This window comes from Rhinolophus sinicus, chromosome 1 (assembly GCF_057876585.1).
Source record: "Rhinolophus sinicus isolate RSI-liver-muscle chromosome 1, RSI-T2T, whole genome shotgun sequence".
Classification (NCBI taxonomy): domain Eukaryota; kingdom Metazoa; phylum Chordata; class Mammalia; order Chiroptera; family Rhinolophidae; genus Rhinolophus; species Rhinolophus sinicus.
The window spans coordinates 83,224,190-83,244,530 of record NC_142501.1 but is presented as its reverse complement, the minus strand read 5'-3'; the positions used below and the strand labels follow the sequence as shown (position 1 = coordinate 83,244,530).

The 20,341-nt window shown below is 37.0% G+C and overlaps 2 long non-coding RNA genes across 6 annotated transcripts in view; one reads left to right on the top strand and one right to left on the bottom strand.

Moving 5' to 3' along the window:
• Nucleotides 1-20,341, top strand: part of LOC109452869 (uncharacterized) — a 114,021-nt gene that overhangs the window by 45,832 nt on the left and 47,848 nt on the right. For 3 of the 4 annotated variants that reach the window (XR_016022439.1, XR_016022445.1, XR_012493903.2), the window contains exons 4-5: nucleotides 3,072-3,145; nucleotides 5,265-5,355. This is a non-coding gene — a long non-coding RNA (uncharacterized LOC109452869). Of the gene's footprint in view, nucleotides 1-1,526; nucleotides 1,650-3,071; nucleotides 3,146-5,264; nucleotides 5,356-20,341 lie in introns of those variants that run through there. The other variant, XR_016022440.1, reaches the window with a different exon arrangement.
• Nucleotides 16,386-20,197, bottom strand: LOC141570071 (uncharacterized). 2 transcript variants are annotated; one of them, XR_012493905.2, is made up of 3 exons: nucleotides 19,917-20,197; nucleotides 17,864-17,988; nucleotides 16,386-16,767 (listed from the first exon to the last, which is right to left on the bottom strand). It is a non-coding gene; the product is annotated as an uncharacterized LOC141570071 (long non-coding RNA). The 2 variants fall into 2 exon arrangements; XR_016021644.1 differs by lacking the exon at nucleotides 19,917-20,197 and adding an exon at nucleotides 18,125-18,289.

Here is a 20,341-nt window from a genome sequence, read left to right as displayed (position 1 = left end):
AATCCTTCTTGTCTTGGGGGAAGTGCTGGGAACTAACATTAAAAAAGAAAATGTGAATGCTATGAAGCTTATACATCATTGGGCTTTCAGAGTCATTTTTTTCATTTGCAGTCTCTTGATAACTCCATGAGGTAGATTTTATTATTTCTGTATCACAGAGGTTGAAACGGAAGCTTTGAGAGGATAGCAAAGTTGTTCAAATCACACTGCTTATAAATAGAAAAGTGGGACTTGGAGGTCAGCCTGTCTGACTCCAAACTATCTGGGCTCCTTATTGTACCAGGTTACCTCCCCACAAGAAAAGGATGGTATAAAATTGTTTCCCACGGAGGGCTTTAGAGGTATGGTAGAGACAGAACGACTTTTCCAGTAGAGCCCCAGCAAATGTGCCATGGTCCGAGGGCCAGGGCATTTGGGGTGGAGAAAGCTATGCTTTATGATTTGGACAGCATCCTTTCATCACTACACGTGCCATGTAGCATTGTACCTGATGTTTCCAACTAAGCACTTTTAGCCACCTGAGGTTCTTAATCTAGAATTCAGCACTCATGGTTTTTTTTTTGTTTTGTTTTGTTTTTATGGATGTTCTTTCATTAGTCCTGGGAAAATGAATCTAGTGCGCTAGGTCCTTCCTTTTAATCAAAGTAAGTGCCCTGGGTTAAAATAAGGAGCACTAAGTCCTTCCATCAGCACTAAGTTAATTGAGGATGGGTATGTGTGTGCAGTATTTAGATGAATCCCTCTGCATTGGTTGATGTCATAATGCTCACCTGTGACTTGATGGGTGGCGCAGTCTGGCAGGATTTGTGAGGATTCTTTGAGGCAAGGACCATGGCTGGAACAATGAATGGGTCCTCATCCGAGGAAAATTCACAAGTACATATAGATTTAAAAGCTCCTTAAAATGAATCCATTTAAAATTTTTAAAAAATAATTGAAAGAACCATGGTTGGGTCTGTAGCTCCAAAGTGAAACAATATCTCTTGACAATAAGTTGCATATTCTTACATTTAAATACATTTAAGTTAAATTATAGTTAGCACTTTAAGAAAACAAAAAGGAAACAAATACTGATCATCCCTTTCAGCGTGATTTTTATAATAAAATTATATGAGAGAAATACTGAAATCTTATATATATATATATATATATATATATATATATATATATATATATATAACTTTTATAATGTTATCATGATGAAAGTTATTTTTGCCTTAAGTGAGGGTTTTGTCAATTTTCCTAACGGACTCACTCTTTAATCCTTTTTATTCAGATAGTTTTTTTGTTTTGTTTTTTGCCATGCCTATCACATCAGTATCCTTGTTGATTTCCTATTCATTAATTTTTAATAGGCCCGTCTCTGCCAGTTCATTCTTTTGGCAGGGGGGAATCCAGAAAGTTTTCTGACATGACTTTTATCAGTCTTATGAAATCCTACAACTTTTGCAATGTTTGCCTTTTTGCTTGGCAATCTATTGCATTGCATCTACATTATTTGATTAAATGTCTATAACATCTGCACCGCAAGTCAGAGCTGGTATTGATGTGATGGGTGGAGGAGATACAAGCTAGTGTTTAAGTGGAGTGGGATAAGTGGTGAAGAGTATTACAAGAGATCAACCAGCTCCTTTGTGACTATTTTTGTGGTATGGTGACTTTTCGCTTCCCTAAGCAACCATGTAATTGTGAGATGGGGCATAATGCATGTTCAAATAATAAGGAATCCCTGGGCTCAAGTAATTGTTGAATGGAATGGAACTGACCTTGCCTGGATCTGCTCTCAATGATAAATGTAGCAGATGTTAGGAGCCTACAGGCTTGGGTTGCCCATAGATGAACTAAAATTGTCTTCCAACCATTTTGATGTGCATGAATAGAGCTGAAAGCATTCCAGAGCTAGTGGAATGTTAAATCTCAAATCCAGAGATCTGCTTAAAGGCCCATAATTACCTCTGTAGTGATGCCTTTCAACAGATCGAAGAAGTTGTATAGTTTTGATTCAAGGTGGGCTAAGGGGTTGGTAAAACTGAATAAGACTTAGGTTCCAGGCCTGTTCTGTTACTGCTATGTTATGCTTAGGGGGAGTGGGGGTGGGGGAGGGTCATTAGCATCAATAGAGTTCAATGCTATAACATTGTTTCTTTTAACCTTATTTATCATTATATTCTCCTGTGTGTATATAACTTAGTAAGTATCAGTTTTCATTCCTTTAAGTAATTTAGATATAATAGGTCAGTAGGAGAGGATGAACTTGTTTGCTAACCACCCTCTTCTAACTACATCTGTAGGACCGCACATTTGAATAGAATTACCTGAAAAGTATAAAAGCATTTCGAAGTAATAATTTTTTTTCATAGGTAGAGAGAACGATGGTTTGTTTTTTCCTTTTTGCCTCTTTAACATGCATTTTATATGACATTTCTTCTTCTTCTTTTTCTGCTCCTGTTGTTTTTGGATGTGGGGGTTTTGGTTAATTCTGTATTTTTTCTTCCTGGTGGATTGCATACTCCTTGAGGGAAAAAATAACCCTTTGTCTTATTTTGTTTCATGTCCCCATGATCTGACATAGAACTTCATACATGTGTGCTATATTGTTCTTTAATTGAAGTAGAAATGAAGAGTCTAGCTTAGAAAGAAGGAAATGATAACTTATTAGGGTGGAAGTTAAGTGGGTTGTACTAACTTTGCAAGGACAGGAAATAAAGCAAGGTTAATCAGTGGAAAGTAGGACAGAGGGCAGGTTCTCTGTGGTGTATTATGAAAGGGGCAGAGGCCAAAGTACAATGACTATTCCATTGGAAAAACAAATAAACAAGCTGGAACATGCTTGCCTGAGCACATGTAAACATGGAGTCCGTGAGCAGTGACCAGGTATATGCCAGTGCCCAGGTATGAAGCCACGTGTATAGTCTCTTAGGCCTTTTAATTTTTGTTCTTTCAAAAGTGCTTCCCCATAGGAAATGACACTCTTTAATAAAGTGTCAATGAAGTTTAGCCACTGATTAATGCAAGGTGATAGAATCTCCTTAAAATGAAAATTTTTAATTTCCCCAAATCTCTGTTTTAAGGAGATTCCATCCCATCAGAAATTTCCAATGATCAACAGAAAAGGGGCAAGAAGATTTTCCAGAAGCCAATGTATGTAAGTACAAAGCTGAATGTATCCACAAACCTGTGAGGAGAGAAGAGCTTCATCAGATAGATGAGCGATTTCCTGAAAAGGCATATGCGGGCGTTGGATGACATCTCATTTCCTCTGCAAGAGGCATGAAAACCATGGTGGTGATTAGCAACTCACTGTTTTGGAGCTTAGCCATTCTCCAGTTTATTTTCACTTGGTGGGAGTGAAGGAAGGTGATGCTATTGCTTTTAAGTTGGGTTCTCTTAGTCACGCATGGTGGATTTCTTCTTTGCAGAATGTGTGTTAAATTGAAATCCAGATCATCTGAGTGTGGGGTTTTGCTTTGTGGTTTGCCCTGGGTTAAGCTGCAGTCACTTTAACCAGAAGAATGTTCTAAGCCATCGAGCCCCCACTCCCCCTCCCCGTCCCAACCCTGCTTTCAGTGGCTCAGGAACCAGAAATTAATTTTGATTTTAATCCAAACTTGATTAGGAAAGGAAATATAATGCTGCTATATGAAAGCATGAAGTTCATGCCAAACTCAGACCTGTAGTTTAAAAAATATTCTGATTCTTTCCCATTTGATTTATCTATGTCACCATGTCAACTCGATCTTTCCATTTCAGTGTGTATAAAGTTGGACAATTAAGTTTGTGAATTTTCCACCCTGTAAGTGCATGGTGGAAAGTTCATGAACTTAATTGTCCAATTCATGACTGAGAGTTTGCTATATGGGAAATTAATAAATGATTTCATCAATATTAAAAAGCTACCACTGACTTGGAAGATCAGAATGTTGAAGTCTTTCTCTGGATAGTATGGTCTTCAACCCTCTTTCCTCAGTGCTTCTGCTTCTTTGAAATAAGGAAGTTTGCAGATCTTAGTTTCCTTTTGCTCACTTGTCTTCCCCCCATCCCCCACCTCCACCCCCTTTTGGTGTTTTACAAAACTGAGACATTGAAACCTTTTCCATTTGTCCACTGTGCAGACATGGAGTAATTATCAAGAAAGAAACCTTTTTATTCTTTGTAGGCTGTTTGAAATCCTAGTTATTAAGCCTTATTACAGCTCATTGATTTGAGATATTTTGAATTTTTTAAAAGCAGTGGGCTAGTGATTGTGAATGACTATTCTTGCTAGAGTTGTTCTTTCAGTAGTCAAGTTTAGGGAACTATTGGACCAATTGAAGTTTGAAAAAGATAAGTTTCCTTGTCTTATGAAAAGAATACATTTTCACTTAAATATATTTGTATAAAGAAGAATTGTAAACATGCTCTTTTCAAACCAGAAATTAATTAAGGATTTTAAAAAATAAAATGGTGGGAGTGAAACACTGATGAAGATGAGATTTTGATAGCGACTATGAGGCAAGGCAAGCTGGGAGACAGAAAATCAGCAAAGCCCCTGGGTTGGAAAACAGAGTCAGTCTGATCTGCAGCAGTTTTACTTTAGTTCAGAAAAGGACCTACATTAGTCAGGGTCCTCCAGAGAAACAGAACCAGTAGGAGATATATATATATCTTGGTCTGATGGACAGACCAAGTCTGACCATCAGATATGTTTTTTGTGCCTCTGCAGAATGTTTAAAATGTTTTTTATTTTTTTATTTTTTTAAATGTTTTTAAGTTTATCTTCAACAACAAAAGTAAATAAATAAAATTTATCTTTAGCACTCAAGCATAAATCTAAATTTCTGGCTTTTCTTGAAAAAACGAACAGATTTGGTATTGCTGGACCAGTAATCCTTGTGGGCCTGAGAGGCTGGAGCTGAGTATTGACCTTTCCACACAATTTCCAAGGCCACGAACTGCAGTGTTTGACATAGTTCTCACCACTCTGCAATTTCTCCTTGACATTGGGGGATGAGTTGCCACTTATTATCAAGGTTGGGCTGTTGGTTTTCTTATAGTTAAGTTAGGATAAAATAACAATATTTTAAAAACCTGTATCTTTTTCAAAAACAGGTAAGTGATAGATAGATTGAGAAGCGTATGTTTCAAGAAAAAGAGGAGTGAGCAATTATTTATAGATATAAAGACTATCCTTAAATGTTTGATTTAATTGAAATGTGTCTGGCTTACCTAATTAATGTTACCTATCTGGTCTACCTCGATTTAATGTACTTGCATGTCCCCTTTAGGAATTTGAGAATAATGTGAAGCAATACTTTTGCTAATGAAAAATGTCATTGCGAGGACCTGCTTTGTGGCATTCAATTTTATCACCAAGAGGTAACAATAATGTAGGAGGCACTAGGCTATGTCCTTTCTTTTCTCTTTCTCTGTATGGGGCTTCCTGACTCTTTGCATGCACATTTCCGTCTTCATCTGAATAATTCTCTACCCACTGACACAACAGACTGCTTCTGGGATCTAGGCTCCGATTTTCTAATTTTTGGTTGTGTGTGCATTTCTGTTTATGTGTATGTTGGGTGGTGGTGATGGTAGCTGTGGGAGTTGACCCATTCCTCAGTGAGATTCAAGTTCAGGCTGATCTGTCAATGACATGAATGAAAGGAACACTATGATTACTTTCTCAAATGCCATTGCTACTCTTCGCATTGAGAAGTCTGAATTATCAGTTTACTTCATATCCATGCTACTCTTAGGGAATGCTTTGTTCACTGAGGATTTATTAAGCAGTGAATAACTGTTTATTCATGTTTAAGATTTTTTTTCTTGATATGTGGATCAAATTCTAGATCTAGAGTCTTATTATTTTTCAATTAAATTAAAGCTGTGAAGTTGGGTCAAGGAGTCTCATAGAAATAGTCCAAGCTCTTCAGGACCAAAGTCTGAGATTTTTGAGAAAACTTAGTGAGTTCTTTCTCATTTCTTTGGAACAGTGATCATGAGGATACTGGTATACATCTCGCTATTATTTAGATGTTCACAATGTCCATGGATTGAGGATTCACCAGGTTAATTCCTTTGCCTGATTCTACGCACTGCGATAGAGCAGAGGACCCCACACCTGATTCTGGGCAGACTAAAAATATAGATGGGAAGGCAGGACATACAAACATAAAATGGTTTGCTAAAACAAACATTTGATCAAATGGTTTTGTCCACCTGAGGTGCAGTGGCAGGGAATGACAGATTCTCTTGCAACAATAGAGAAAACTGTTGAAGATAATTTCTCCCATATCATGTCAACTTAAATTAATTAACATCTTCCCTGGGAGAAACTTGAACCTGCATTTCAGCAAATTTAGCCATCATAGAAAGGATAAAAGGGCATGGATTGTATTCACTGTTCACGTAGGACCAAAGCAATCACTGAAAAAGGAGAAAAATAAACAATGTTTAATTTTTACACCATCCAAATAATTTCTTTCTAAGTTGTAGATTTTTTTTTAATGGAAATGTAAGTGACAGAGAGTAGAAAATTTCTCTGTCTGTCTCTCTCTATGTATATATACACACACATTCCTCTCTCTCTCTCTCTCTCTCTCTCTCTACACACACACACACACACACACACACACACACACACACACACACAGACATGGTGCCAAAAAAATATATACACATTTTAAGAAAGGAAAATTGTATTAAAATTGTAATACTCAATCTATACTGACAACAAAAGATGAATATAAGTCACGTTTGACTTCTGCAATTACAAGAGATGCTCAAAGTGGTTACCATCAACAGCATCCAGTCACTTCTGGTTATGGTGAACTACTGCTTGAGCAACATTAACCAAAGTGTCCACTTGTACACATTTTTTTGGCACCCCTGGCATATATATATATATATATATATATCCCAATCTCCAATGCTCATAATTGATCCTTACAATAAATTACTATTAATAGATTGGCTAATATCTTTCAAGCTTTCTTTCTAGACACATGGCAAAGTTATAAACACATATATAATTCTTTTTTTACACAAATTGGAATAAAATGTACATTGTTCTATAATTTACTTTCTATTCATATTTTATGGCATGTTTCCATGGCATCCAGATGTATCCATATTATTTTTAAAAATTCTCACATTATATTGTATTTCATATTATAGATTAATCACAATTTTAAAATTTTTTCCATACCTAAGAAAATGTAGAATGTTTCCAACTTTTCACTATTATAAAAAAATGCTAAATGAAAGTTATTTATAGTCTATATATTTGCATATGTATATCCATAGGATAAATTGTCAGAAATGGAATTGCTTGGCCGAAGAGTATATACATTTTAAATATTTATAGGCTTTGTCAACTTGCACTCCATAAATTTTACGTGAATTTACATTCCTAAATATGCCCTAAGAGAATTTACATTTTAAACACCCTTAGCGAAAATGGATATTATTCATCTGATCAGGATAAAAGTTGTCTTATTTAAATTATTAATTATTAGTGAGATTTAATATTTTCGACCATATATAGTTCTGCTTAGAATTACCTGTTTGAGTTTTTTGTCTCTTTTGTTTGCCTTTGGGTTGTTTCCGTTTTACTTTTTTCACTCTTTGTACTCATGTATTATGAATGTTAATATTTTCTACATTTGGTAAATATTTTTCCCAGTTTTTCATTGTATCACTTGTCAGTACACTTTATCATTTCCTAAATTTCTGCATTTTTTCTTTGATTATGTCAAGTTACACAGATGAACTTCTTTTCACTAACTTTTGTGTTAAATAAATAACAAAAACAATGAAAGTAGCACCAACTGAATCAGGTCAATTACCTTGACTTTTATATTGACTCCACTGATTTTAAGATTAATTCAATTCTTTCATACTGTTAAATAAGTAATACAAGGTTGGTATGTGATATTACAGCTTTTTTGTCTCTCTTTCTCCAGCCTTTCTTCTTTTTCTTTTTTCTTGTACATCCAGAGGATTCTGTAGGCATTTTTATTTCACTTCCAAGGTGACACTTAGTTGTAAAGAAGTCATTGTAGGCAGTTTAGTAAACAAAACAGAAGAAATCTGAACACACAGGTAATAGATCTGGTACTATAAATTCAGTTCCTCTACCCAAAAAGTGTAGATTATGATACTTCTTCCTTGACTTAGAGGGATCTCAAAAGAACAAATTATATCATGAATATGTAAATATCTTGACCTTTCTCAAGATGGCTGGTTGTTTGCTGGAGAAGAGGGAGCAGATGAGAGCAGCTAAGGTATATTAGGGTCTACTGTGGGTTAGTTACTATGTATGAACTGCTACATTTCAGCCTTCTAGTAACATACTGAGAGCTTGGTTAAAAAAAAAAAATTCCTAATTTATTACAGGTGAAAAAATTGAGGCTTTTGGACCTTAAATAATTTATACAAAGTCATGCGATAGTAAAAATGAGATTTGAACAAAGGGCTAAATGAAATACCCCCCAAAAGTGAAAGATTAGCAAGGGCTGTTTTTTGTTTCTGTTTTTGTTTTTATTCTATTTGGTTTAATTTTGACATAGTGCCTGACCTAGTGTATCAATAGATATTTGTTGAATGAATATGAGTGGAGTTAATGTCCATGTTCTTTCCATTATATCATGTTGGATATGGAGAAAGGGGCTAAGTTATCCTTTAATGTTATAAAGATATGTTTTTTTCCCCTGGGATATATTAGAGAGGCAAGGTTGCAGTATTTGTTTTCATAATTTAAAATAACTGACTGGTTTGTTGAAGCTTATGCTGGCTAGAGTATTTTGGTTGCAAAGCTATGACATGACTAAATTGGAAATTTTATGTGCCTTTATTTAAAAACAATGAGTATACCATACCTTTCAAACTAAGCTTTCAAAATGGAGTAAATTGTGGGCCATAAAAAAGTTCCATTGATTTATTCAACAAACATTTGAATGTTTACTAAATACTTACCACTGTGCTACTTAGTACGATATTATATTGGATGAAATGTCTCATATAAATGTAAAACACGTTTCAATAGAAAGAGAACATTTTAATATATCGTGATGTAAAATTGAGTAAAACTTTCCTTGTCAGAAATGTTCGCTAGAAATCTCAGAGCACTTACTCATTTAGGAAAACTGCCCTGATCTGTCACTTCTGACAAAGAGTAAATGTGTTAACATACCTGAAGCAATTCTACTTCTCTAAATATGCTTCGTAAAAACATCAAGATGATGGCTAGATGAAGCAACTGTTCAGACTGAATTTATTTTATTCAATTTGGCTAAACAATTGGCTTTATTTTTCATCTGAATTACAACTGGTGAGCTGTTTTTACATCACATTTCACACAAGTTATTTTTTTTTTTCATATACTAAATTTAGTGCTCCCTGATAAGTCTTGTATTCACTTTGAAAAGGATGGAAAAAAAGCAAAATAAACAAAAATCCCCGGGAAAATGAATGCCTTTGAACAGTTTCTTTACTGTTTGTATAATTTTGCATTTTTGAATATGTTTCCATTTATATGTATCCTCTGCAGTTATGTACTTTAGAAGCATTTTTCATAATAGAGTAAAAACTAGAAAATGGATATATATTCATGGAATTTGAGAAATAAAAACAGTTTCATTTAAGTTTATATTGACCCAAACTAGCAGTTTAAAATGTCCTTTATAAAAATATTTTCTTGCACTTGCTCAAAAGATTTTCTTTTTGATTTATAATACAAAGACAATGAAAACAGGTAGGTTAGGAGAATAAAGCAAATGATTTAAGAGGATTAAAAGATTAACACCCGGCACAGGGAGGCTGTTCTGCACACCCTGGCTTATGCAGAGCAGGCCGCATTTCTCCAAAATAGAGACTCTTTCAGAAAATGTTCTTTATCAGTGAGATGGTAGCTTGCCCTTGATCATTTGGGGCACATGAGGTAAATAGTCTATGCACGCCTCTATTAGAAACATAATAGCATATTACATCTTTCTTACTCTGAAATGCTAGGGCTCTACTAGTTAGAAGAGAGAATCCTTGTTTTACCCTAAAGAGCAAAGTCTGTAATGCCACTCAGAAATAGAAACCAATTCAATCAGCTACTATCATGTGCTCTGTATTGATGGATCTTAAGTCCTCAGTGTCTGTACTAAACAGGTTTCTTTTTGTGGCAGAAAGAGTTCAAGTTTCATCTTTTATCTTTGTACAACTTCGCCATGATTAGCTTAAGGACTAGATATAGGCTGGGATTAAAGAAACATTTTTCATAATAACAAGCAGTATATGTAACAACAAAAATTCCGTCCTTTGCAGGCTGTTCCATTGACTGAGGAGAACTGAAGCACAGTTGATACGTAGTTTTAGAATCACAACAGTGAAATCATTCCAAATTGACTGGAAAATGGCCAGGCTCCTTGCTGCATATGAATATGGCATACAAAAATATCCAAGTTAACGAGATGTTGATTATTAAATTAAAAATAATGGAGGTCAGTAGACACAGAAAAAAAGGGTTGAACTTTATCAGCAATTAGAAAAATGAAAATTGATATGACAATGACACACTGACCAGATTGACTAAAATTAGGATGTAAAATCACATTGAAAGAAAGCTTGGTATTATTGAGGAAAGCTGAAGATATATATATATATATATATATATATATATATATATATATATAATCATATGACCCAGCAATTCCAGGAATATACCCTAAAGAAATGCTTGCATATCAGCCACAGGATAATGGAAAAATAAATTGGATTACTAAACAGTAATGTAAATGAACATGGGACAGTTAAAGATAACACCATGGAAACTGTCACGATTTTAAGGTTAATAAAGGAATCATGGCATAAAAAAACAAAAAGAAAACGCCTATGTTATGATTTTGTACCTGTAAAATTAAAAAAAACAGACAAAACCAAACTCTGTTGTTTAAGAATGCATAATAAGAAGTAGCACTAAAAAGAAAAGCAAGAAAATGATTAACACAAGTAAAGATAGTGGTTATCTCTGGGGGACATATACAATAAAGGACTTCTGGGGTGCTGTTGATATTCTGTTTATTGACTTGGATTGGAGTATTTGTTTAAATAATTATCAATGAGTACATGTGTATTTTAAGTAATTTTCTGTATGCATGTTTTATGCTGCAAAGTAACACCTCTCTCTCTCTCTCTCTCTCTCTCTCTCTCTCTCTCTCTCTCCATGGCATGCAATTATATCATGCCTAATATGCTATCGTGGGTCTGGCACTGGACTCAACGGGCCACTCCTTAGCGTGACATCACTGATTGACTGTGTTTCAGGACTGAATTGCTATCACACAAAAACACATTTCAATAAAATCCTGTTTGATGCAACTAACTTCATTCATTCTCACAACTACTGAGTCTTACTGCAACTTGGTTTAGGGATAAAAACCGTTAGATGTTAATATAACTTCCACGAGAATTGGTTGGGAATCTCTGAAAATCAGTCCAGGCTCTTTTATTTTCATTCCAGCCCTGCTCTCTTTCTAAATGACCTGCAAATTCATTTTTTGTCAGCCTCCTTTTACCTCAAATGACACAGCCTGCGTTCCACAGATAGCAAAGGAGAAATACATTCAATGCTTTTTTCTTTATCATCTCCAAACACATGAGCAAAGGAATATCTGAAAGATGTTTTCATCTCACTAATTAGGTTAGAAATCTCAGGAGAACAGTCCTATTTTCTGTATTTTTGATGGAAATGTTTCTGTTTCTGGTTGAGAATCTTGCAAGAACAGATTTCTCCTTTGACACTTTCTGTTGGAACTTCAAGTAGGGAAAAAAAAGCAACCTTTTCTCTCATCAGTTGGATTGTAAGCAACTTATGTAGAAAGCCCATGACTGCTTCATTTTTAAGGTACATATTGTATAGCAGGGAGTTATGCAGAGTAATAGGAAATAAATGCTTATTGGTGATTGTTGGTATGTTAACCACTCCCCTCCCCCTCCCCCTCTCCCCCCCCCCCCCCCCCCCCCCGCACCTCCATCCCCACCGTCTAATTTTGCTATTTCAGTGCAGCATTCATAAGGCCATCAGTTTTTCAGTACAGGCAAGTCAGATGGTGGAACATAGAACACTTCTCTATTTGAAACATTTTCTCCTTTTATGGTTTATGAATGTGAATATGTGTGTTTGGAACTCTTTTTTGTGGAGTGGCCATCAGAGCTGTCGTCATATTACCCTCGATGTCCTGAATGTTATCAAAATGTCTTCCTTTCAATATTTCCTTTATTTCTGGGTAAAGAAAGAAGTCATTGGGGGCTAGATCAGGTGAGTAGGGAGGGTGTTCCAATGCAATTATTTGTTTACTGGCTACAAACTCCCTCACAGACAGTGCCATGTGAGCTTGTGCATTGTCATGATGCAAGAGCCATGAACTGTTGGCGAAAAGTTCCTGTCATTTTGGTCTTTTTCACTCAGCCTTTTCAGCACTTCCAAATAGTCAACTTGGTTAGCTGTTCATCCAGGTGGTACAAATACATAATGAATAATCCCTCTGATATAAAAAAAACTTAGCAACATCATTTCAACAAGTTCGCAAACTTAATTGTTTGAACTTCATATGTGATTAGAAGTGGAAAATAAAAAACAGAGAGAAGCCAAAGGCAATTAAAACATAAATTATTATGATTTCAGTCTACCGGGTTTTTTCTCCCATTGTCCAGTGTCATTAAAAGCCTCTGTAGGTTCTAGGCAAGAAATTAAAGAAATTAATGTAGTTGTGATAGTAAAGAAAAGGAATGGGCATGTCAGAGACTTTCTAAGATGCTAGTGTTTAGTTTTCAATGTTCAATTTTACTAAAATACTCTGATAGAATATAATGGGGACATATTATACAGAATATAGACCAGAGTTTCCTAACAGGGGTCTGTGGAAGGGATCCAAAGGTCCTTGACGTCGTATGTAAAGTTGAATCTGTGCATATGCACATTTTTCTAAGTGTTCTGGCCTTTCATCTGGGATGTCTGACCTCTTGCTCCCCGAGGTTAAGAATCATGGCTTAGGGGTAACTCTCTCCATGTATTCTATGTCCTAGAACCAGCCATGTGAACTTGACTGGACAAAGTAGATTTGAGAAAGATCCTCCCCACAAAGACTCAAATGGCGTTTTGCAAAGATGACAGTTCTCACCATGTTTCAATTTAGGAATGTTCAGGGGATCCCTTTCCAGAATTCAAGTATAGTGCTGAAAATACCCAAGGCTATTAATACTGCATACATATTTACTTTCATGACTTGGCAAGAGTGTGAGCTGTGACATGCAACCTTCCTGAAGCTGATACTGTGAAGGGTGGCTAGCAACCAGGCAGATGTCTGGGGGCTGGCAGTGATGTGCTCCTCCTCCGCCATCTTGGAGCCATAGTGTATTTGTATTTCCAGTCTCTGTAGCTCTAATCTCTTCTATTTTTTTTAAAAGAAATTGTTGTTGAGATATAATAGATATAGCTGTCGTGCGGGGGACCCTGCTTGCTGCGCCATTTGTCATGCGGGACGGCCTGCGGGGTCTCTGCCCCCGCTCCCCACACAAGAACGCAGGATATGGTGAGGCCAAAAAGGAACACCCACGGAGCCATAGGTAGGGGAGTCATACCACTATGGTCTCACTGGCGGCTGGGTTCACCAGACGTGAGACCTGCTGTCCATTTTTCTGCCAACCGACCGACGACAACTCTCCTCCACTCTCCTCGGCTCTCCTCTGTAGCCGCAGCAGTTATATTAGTGGCCAATTGGCCAACTGGCCACATCCAACGGCCAATCAGCCACAGCTGACAGCCATCTACTACCCGAGCCAGAACCTTTCCACGTGAGGCCGAGAGCCTGTAAACTACTTTCTGGGGCTCTGTCCCCACATAGCATACCATAAAATTCACATTTTTAAAGTGTACAGTTTAGTGGTTTTTAGTACATCCCTGAGTTGTGCAACCATCACCACCATCTCATTTTAAAACCTTCTATCTTTAAGACCCTTTTCTAAGTGTTTTCTTCTAATAGCTCCAGAACAACACTATATCTCATTTATTTTTTAAAAAGACTTATTCTCTGAAATCATTCCTGTATATAATTGGTAGTCACATGTTTGAAGGAGGAGGGGCTTCAAAACATATACTTTCTTCATCCCTTCGAATGCCAGGATTAACTCTTTGTGATTCAGTGTTTACAAAGATAGTGCTAGTCAGGTTTTTAAATGTACATGATGTGTCCTAGATTAAAAAAGAAAAATTATGTTGGACCATTAGAATTTATAGGCCCAAAGCAGTGACTATAATTTCACAAGGTTCAACATAATAAAACTCGCGTGAAATTTCTACTCCTCTCCATTGGCTCTGCAAAAATTTGAAAGTGGATACTATATTTTAGGGTCATTAAAAGTAAAGTAACTTATTCCTGCTTGAAATACATGGCAAAAATATGTGTTTCTTTGGGACCACGTGTATATACAAAGAATTAAATAGTCTCAGTCTCAATTTTTATCCGTTCATTCAGTCTCAAATATTTTCTAAGTACCTACTATCTGCCAAGATAGATGGTGGGAAGAAAGATATAGTCTCAGCCTTAAGGGACGTATTTTTGCTGTGCCTTCCTGTGGAATGCTAATTTATTAATTTATTATTTTATAGCTTTGCAATGTGTTTGCATTTCCATCTTCAGCAAATTTATTAACTGATTAGCTCTTGGTCCCTGCTGCTTCGTAAGTAGGACAAGGCATCCCTTCTTCCATATGTACAAACTTCAGTTACACACATGACTTTTTTTCTCTATAGTCCCCAGTTCACAGAGTGCTCATAATCTCCTGTCAATGTTGCAATGTTTTCAGATTGTTAAGGGATGTAATTTTGTGCTTTTCCCAAGTATAATTACTACCTGCCTGAGTCTTGGCTGAATGCCAGTAAATCTCAACTCTTAAGTTTTGGAAGTAGATTAAAGCATTTAATACACTCTCTCTCTCTGTCTCTCTCTCTCTCTCTCACACACACACACACACACACACACACACACAGTATCTTAAATTGTGAAAATCTTGTTCTTAACATTCAAGTTTCACATGTGATTAAAATCATTGATAATATAAAAGACACATACACTAATTTGTACATATTTCTAGTATATTGGTAAATTCCCAATACATTTTAAATGTTACATTGGTCTTTCAGATATTCAGTGGAATTTACTTCTTCTGAGTTAAGCTGGAGTATTGACTTGGGGTAGAGAATGACATGTGTCTTTTGGTAATTTTCCTCCAGTTACTGCTCCTAAATGGAGAAGTAGAATGTTGGGAAATTTGTATCATCAGGTTGATACCAGAACGGACATGATACTCAGGAAGCAATAGGAAGCTAATAAGGATAACAGCCCAGAACTGATAGAAAACAGAATCGTGAGTGATGGAGAACAACTTATCCCATTTCTTCAATTTACAAGTGAGGAAATGGAATCCCAGAAAAGTCAAGTGATGAGTTCAAAGTTACTTAATTATTAGTTAAGAATTCAAAATTCAAATCCAATGATTTAGATTCACTGCACAATGCTCTTTCTACTAATGCTTTTCCCATTGTTTATGGGAAAAGATTTACATTTATATTGTATTTCTAACATGCATTTCCTTTTAAATCAAAGACCTGTTTCTTTAATTGTCTTTTCTCTTCTTACCCTAACTACTTTTCTTAAACTCCATTTAACTTCATCCAGTGTCGAACAACTTTACCACTGCTCCTTAAACCTGAGCATGCATCAGAATTACCTGGGGAACTTTGGAAAAAAAAAATTTTTTTTTATTGGGTAACAGTGTGTTGTTTTTTTTCCAGGACCCATCAGCTCCAAGTCAAGTTGTTGTCCTTCAATCTAGTTGTGGAGGGCGCAGCTCAGCTCCAAGTCCAGTTGCTGTTTTCATTTTAGTTGCAGGGTGGGGGTGAGGTGCAGCCCACCATCCCATGCAGGAATCCAACCGGCAACATCGTTATTAAGAGCTCACACTCCAACCAACTGAGACATCCAGCTGCCCCACCTGGGGAAATTTGATAAAACAGATCCTGGAGTCCAGCCCTGAGTTTCTGATTCACTAGCTCTGGTGTTTGAGTATGTGTGTGAAAATTTGTATTTCTAAGAAGTTTCCAGGAGATGCTGATGGTCGGGGATCCACTTGTAAAACTGCACACTAGGTGAAGCAGGCTTAACAACTCCTCTATCAACAGTGTTGATGACTGTGGCTCCTGTTACTAATTGCTTTAGCCTCAAGAAGTAGAATACATTGTCAAATACCCATCCAAAGCTCAGTTGCACTCTAGTCTCCTGGCACTGGCTTCCACATTGAGACCAGTGTGAAAATGACTATGTGTCTTTGCAGATGGCTTGTGAGTCAGGATGGAATAGGAAGATAGCTGTTTAACACTTCTTATTAGCGCTCACACTTCCCAAGACCTAGCCACCTGACTGGTGCTTCTTTCTCTTTCCATTAACAAAATAATTAATGTTAAAAGTGCCAATTATAAGACAGTAACCATAAAAATATGTTTTATGAATGTCCTCATGTCTTCAGTCCTTAAAGAGTCAAAGAGTTAAATATCATTGTCGCAGTCAGGATTCTTAGTTGCAGAAATAGAATTGAGATTAGCCGGTGTAAACAGAAAGAGATTTAACGTAAGGTATCAGGTAGCTTACAGAATGTGAGAGGGCTTAGAAGAAACTGGGTCCAATGCAGATCCCTCTGTGGAATGGGAGTTTTAGCTTTCCAGCCTTTCTTCTACGAGAAGGCGTGCTAGAAGGAGATTGGAATGGTTGTTGAGTGAATCAGTCTGCAGTATCTAGCACAATTAACATGACCAAATTGTAGCTTATTCTGTATTCTCAAGCTAGATGCTGGTTAAATATTAGGTCTTGGTGTTACATATTCAGACATCATGTATGAATTGGCTTGGTGTTAAAGAAGAGATGTGGCAATAAACTGACCAGTAAAGTGAAAGGTTAATAACCTCTTGTCTTTGGATTCTTGAGATTTCAGGATTCACAGAGATCTTTTATTTTTAGAAACACTTTTCTAAAGACAATCTGGTGGCTGTTACAACCCAATACTGATTACTTTGTTACCGGTGGCTCTAGTGGTTATACTTCATACTATATTTATAGTTTGTACTATGATTCTGTAATGTAAGACTATTTATTGAAGGTAGAATTTAAAAAAGTATATTTGACTACAATATGCAAAGCCTATCTTACAGGATGTGTTGGATTAAAAGCATCATTGGTCTTAATCATCAGCATGTCTTCTTATGAACTATGAAACTTGAGATGTCTTCGTTTATAATTAAAACTATTTCTTTGTAAATAGGGCCTTAAAGTGTGGGCTAGGTCTCTACTGAATAGAATCCAAGGCGGAGGCTTACTGCTCAGATTCCTCAGTTTATCCCATGGCAGCATTTACTGATTGTTGTACCATCTAGGCTGTTAAGACAAATATACTCACAATGCAGTGAGAGTTTATTTTTCACTTATGTGCCTGCCTAGAAGCGGGCAACGCAGGGCTGGTATATCAATTCTGTTATATTTAACACACAGCTTCCATCTCTGTGCCCAACGCGGGCTGGCTACAGCATCTCTGCCCCAGACAGTGGGAAGGGGAAAAGAGGAAGTAGGGGGCACATCCCTCCTAGTTAAGGGTAAAACCTGGAAGTTATACACACCACTTTTGGCTCACATGTTATTAGTCAGAACTTAGTCACAGAGCCTCGTTGCAAGGGAGGCAAGGAATTGTCATGTATAGTTAGAGGGTTTTGAACCCAGTGAAAATCTGGGCGGGGGATTTTAATAGCAGGAAGAAGCAAATGGATATTGGTGGATGGCTAACAATGGCTTACCTGAAATTGTGGGTTTGTTTTCTCCACATCAGAGCTGCTTCATGGGTAGACTCTGCTGTGGCCATCGGTGCTGGAAGTGAAGCTTCTTGAAAGGGCCAGTAAGGGGAGTGTATTAAACTAATTTCCTGGTAAACAGATCAGGAAATAAAAGAATCTCAGCGATCTCAATTGTCATCTAGTCCAACCATTCACCTGAGAATCTCAACTGAAGCCCTTATCTTTTAGACTTCCCAATTTTAATTGTGAAAACTAAGGACTTACCCAAAGTCACAAAATTATTGGTGACACTCAGGACTAGAATCCAGAGAACCTGGTAAATTTCATTTTCTTTCTGCTGCTCCTGGATGAACCCTTCTGAGCTTGGTTTCTATGATGTTTGGTCAGAGAAGAGATATTTGTGTGTATTATAGGCTATAACAATCTATGTATTTTTAGCCTACTATTATATACTATAGAATAATTGAGCTAGTGTATTGAATTGTAAGGCTGCTTTCAGTTATTGAAACAGTGGAGTCTTGTTAGAACACAGTTCGTGATTATACATATTTGGATGACCGTGCAAGTTGGTAAAAAGGGTATTAAAGTGGAATTCAAATGACATAAAAGAGTCTTGGCTATCTACTCTCTATGTGACTGGGGAAATCATTTTGCATCTTTGAGATCTGACTTATTTTTAAAATAAGGAATTGGACTAGATGGTAAACTACTTCACCAATGGCATAGATAGCATAGATTCCAACCAATCAGAAGAGATGCTAGTTGTCAAAAACTGAATTGAAGGAACTGGTGCAGCCTGGAAAAATGTCACCCAGCTTTTAGCTCTATGAATTTTCTCTTGCAGCAGAATTGCACACAGTGAAAATTGGTCACATTAGCCTGAATCGTTAGTATTCATCCTCACTCTTGGTACTTGTTTGAGAAAGGAATAAATTGAAGCTTCCATCTGATGACTAGATGTTATTTTTAGACCTCAAGTTTCAAATATATTTTAGAAAAAGCAACAAATCTCTGAGAATCTGTTCTGGAATAATGAGAAAGTATTGTCTGTTTAGAAAACCCAGAGTTTCCCAGGTCCTTCTATAAGATAAATTATAAAACAATGTAGAGACTGGCTTCTAAAATGGCAAGCAATCCACTTGGCCATAAAAGAGACAATTTCTAGAGCCCAGTTCAAAAGGCTGTCACATTTCATTATGTTTCTAAAGACCTCAGCTCCAAAGAGAGGACAATTGTGGGCCTGTGGGTGAGTCTGAATGTAATCTTTACTAAGGTCTGGAGATAAAGGTTGCAGTGAGAACAGAATCCGTTTAGGATGAATTGGATAGAATAATTTTAAATTACGGCCTTGAAATTCCCATTTCACTTATAGGAATGAGATAAGGCAAAGCACTCCAGGTAATGGAACATGAGCTACTGATTTCCTGAAAAAGACAAAAGGAGGGGAGCATATTGCTCTTACATGAAATGAACAATTTTCTTCAGTCTCTATGCTGACAATGAGAGGCTGTGTCAAGGGAGAAAGTGATAGGAGAGGCAGCCTTAGATCAAAACAAAGAATAAAGGAAAGCTAAACAATGACTCTTATCAGTTCCAAAGGTGAATTCACCTTCCTGGTTTTCAGTTCTCTTGTTCATGGACATGGCTGCATGACCACAGAGCTGAGTGTGCTCTCTGCATCTCTGCATGTGTGTGTGTGCACGCATTTTAATCATTTATAAATTGTGTTTCCTCTATGGTAGTTTTTTTTCCTGGCTCCTGGAAAAACAGAGCCTCTGTTCTAAAGACATAAACATGGAATTATCATCACAATCTCTCCTTATTTACGTGAGGATGTGGAAAATGTACATGTGAAGAGCACTGGCTATACCGGAATTAAAAACAAGCCTTCTTCTTCTGTGATATCAAAGCATTAAAGGCCAGACGATCTGCAGAGCTGGGAAAGGCACTCAAATCCCAGAATCCCACTGCTAGGGTGGTGCTCCGGGGCCTTGGCACGCAGCTCGTCTTCCTGGCAATCTTGGCACTACCCATCCCCTCTTCTCAAGGCTCTTACCGGGACTGGACTTCTGAGGCCTGTGGAAGAGTGGAATCTGTTGTCCTGGACAAAGGAGAAGGAGGTGATATTCCACTATGACCTCTGGCAGCATTTGATTCTACATCTAGTAATTGGCTTCTCAGTTCCTCCCGTAAAAGGCCTGATTTTCTGAGGCTTTGTCATTTTGGGCTGGCTAAGGAGTACAGGAGAAAGAAGGGGCTACGTGTTATCAGGGGTATCTGGCCTTGTTCACATCCTGGTTTCCTGAACCCATCATTTCCTCTCCCTGTTTCCTTTAGATGTACCATATAGATATGTGGGGTCTTGTGTTTCCCTTGCAATTCTTTTAGTTTGAAATGACTCCTCTTTCTAATTCTCTCTGCCCCTCCCACCCTTCCTACCGCTCTGTGCATTTTTTTCTCTCAGGTTTTCCTTTGTCTTTG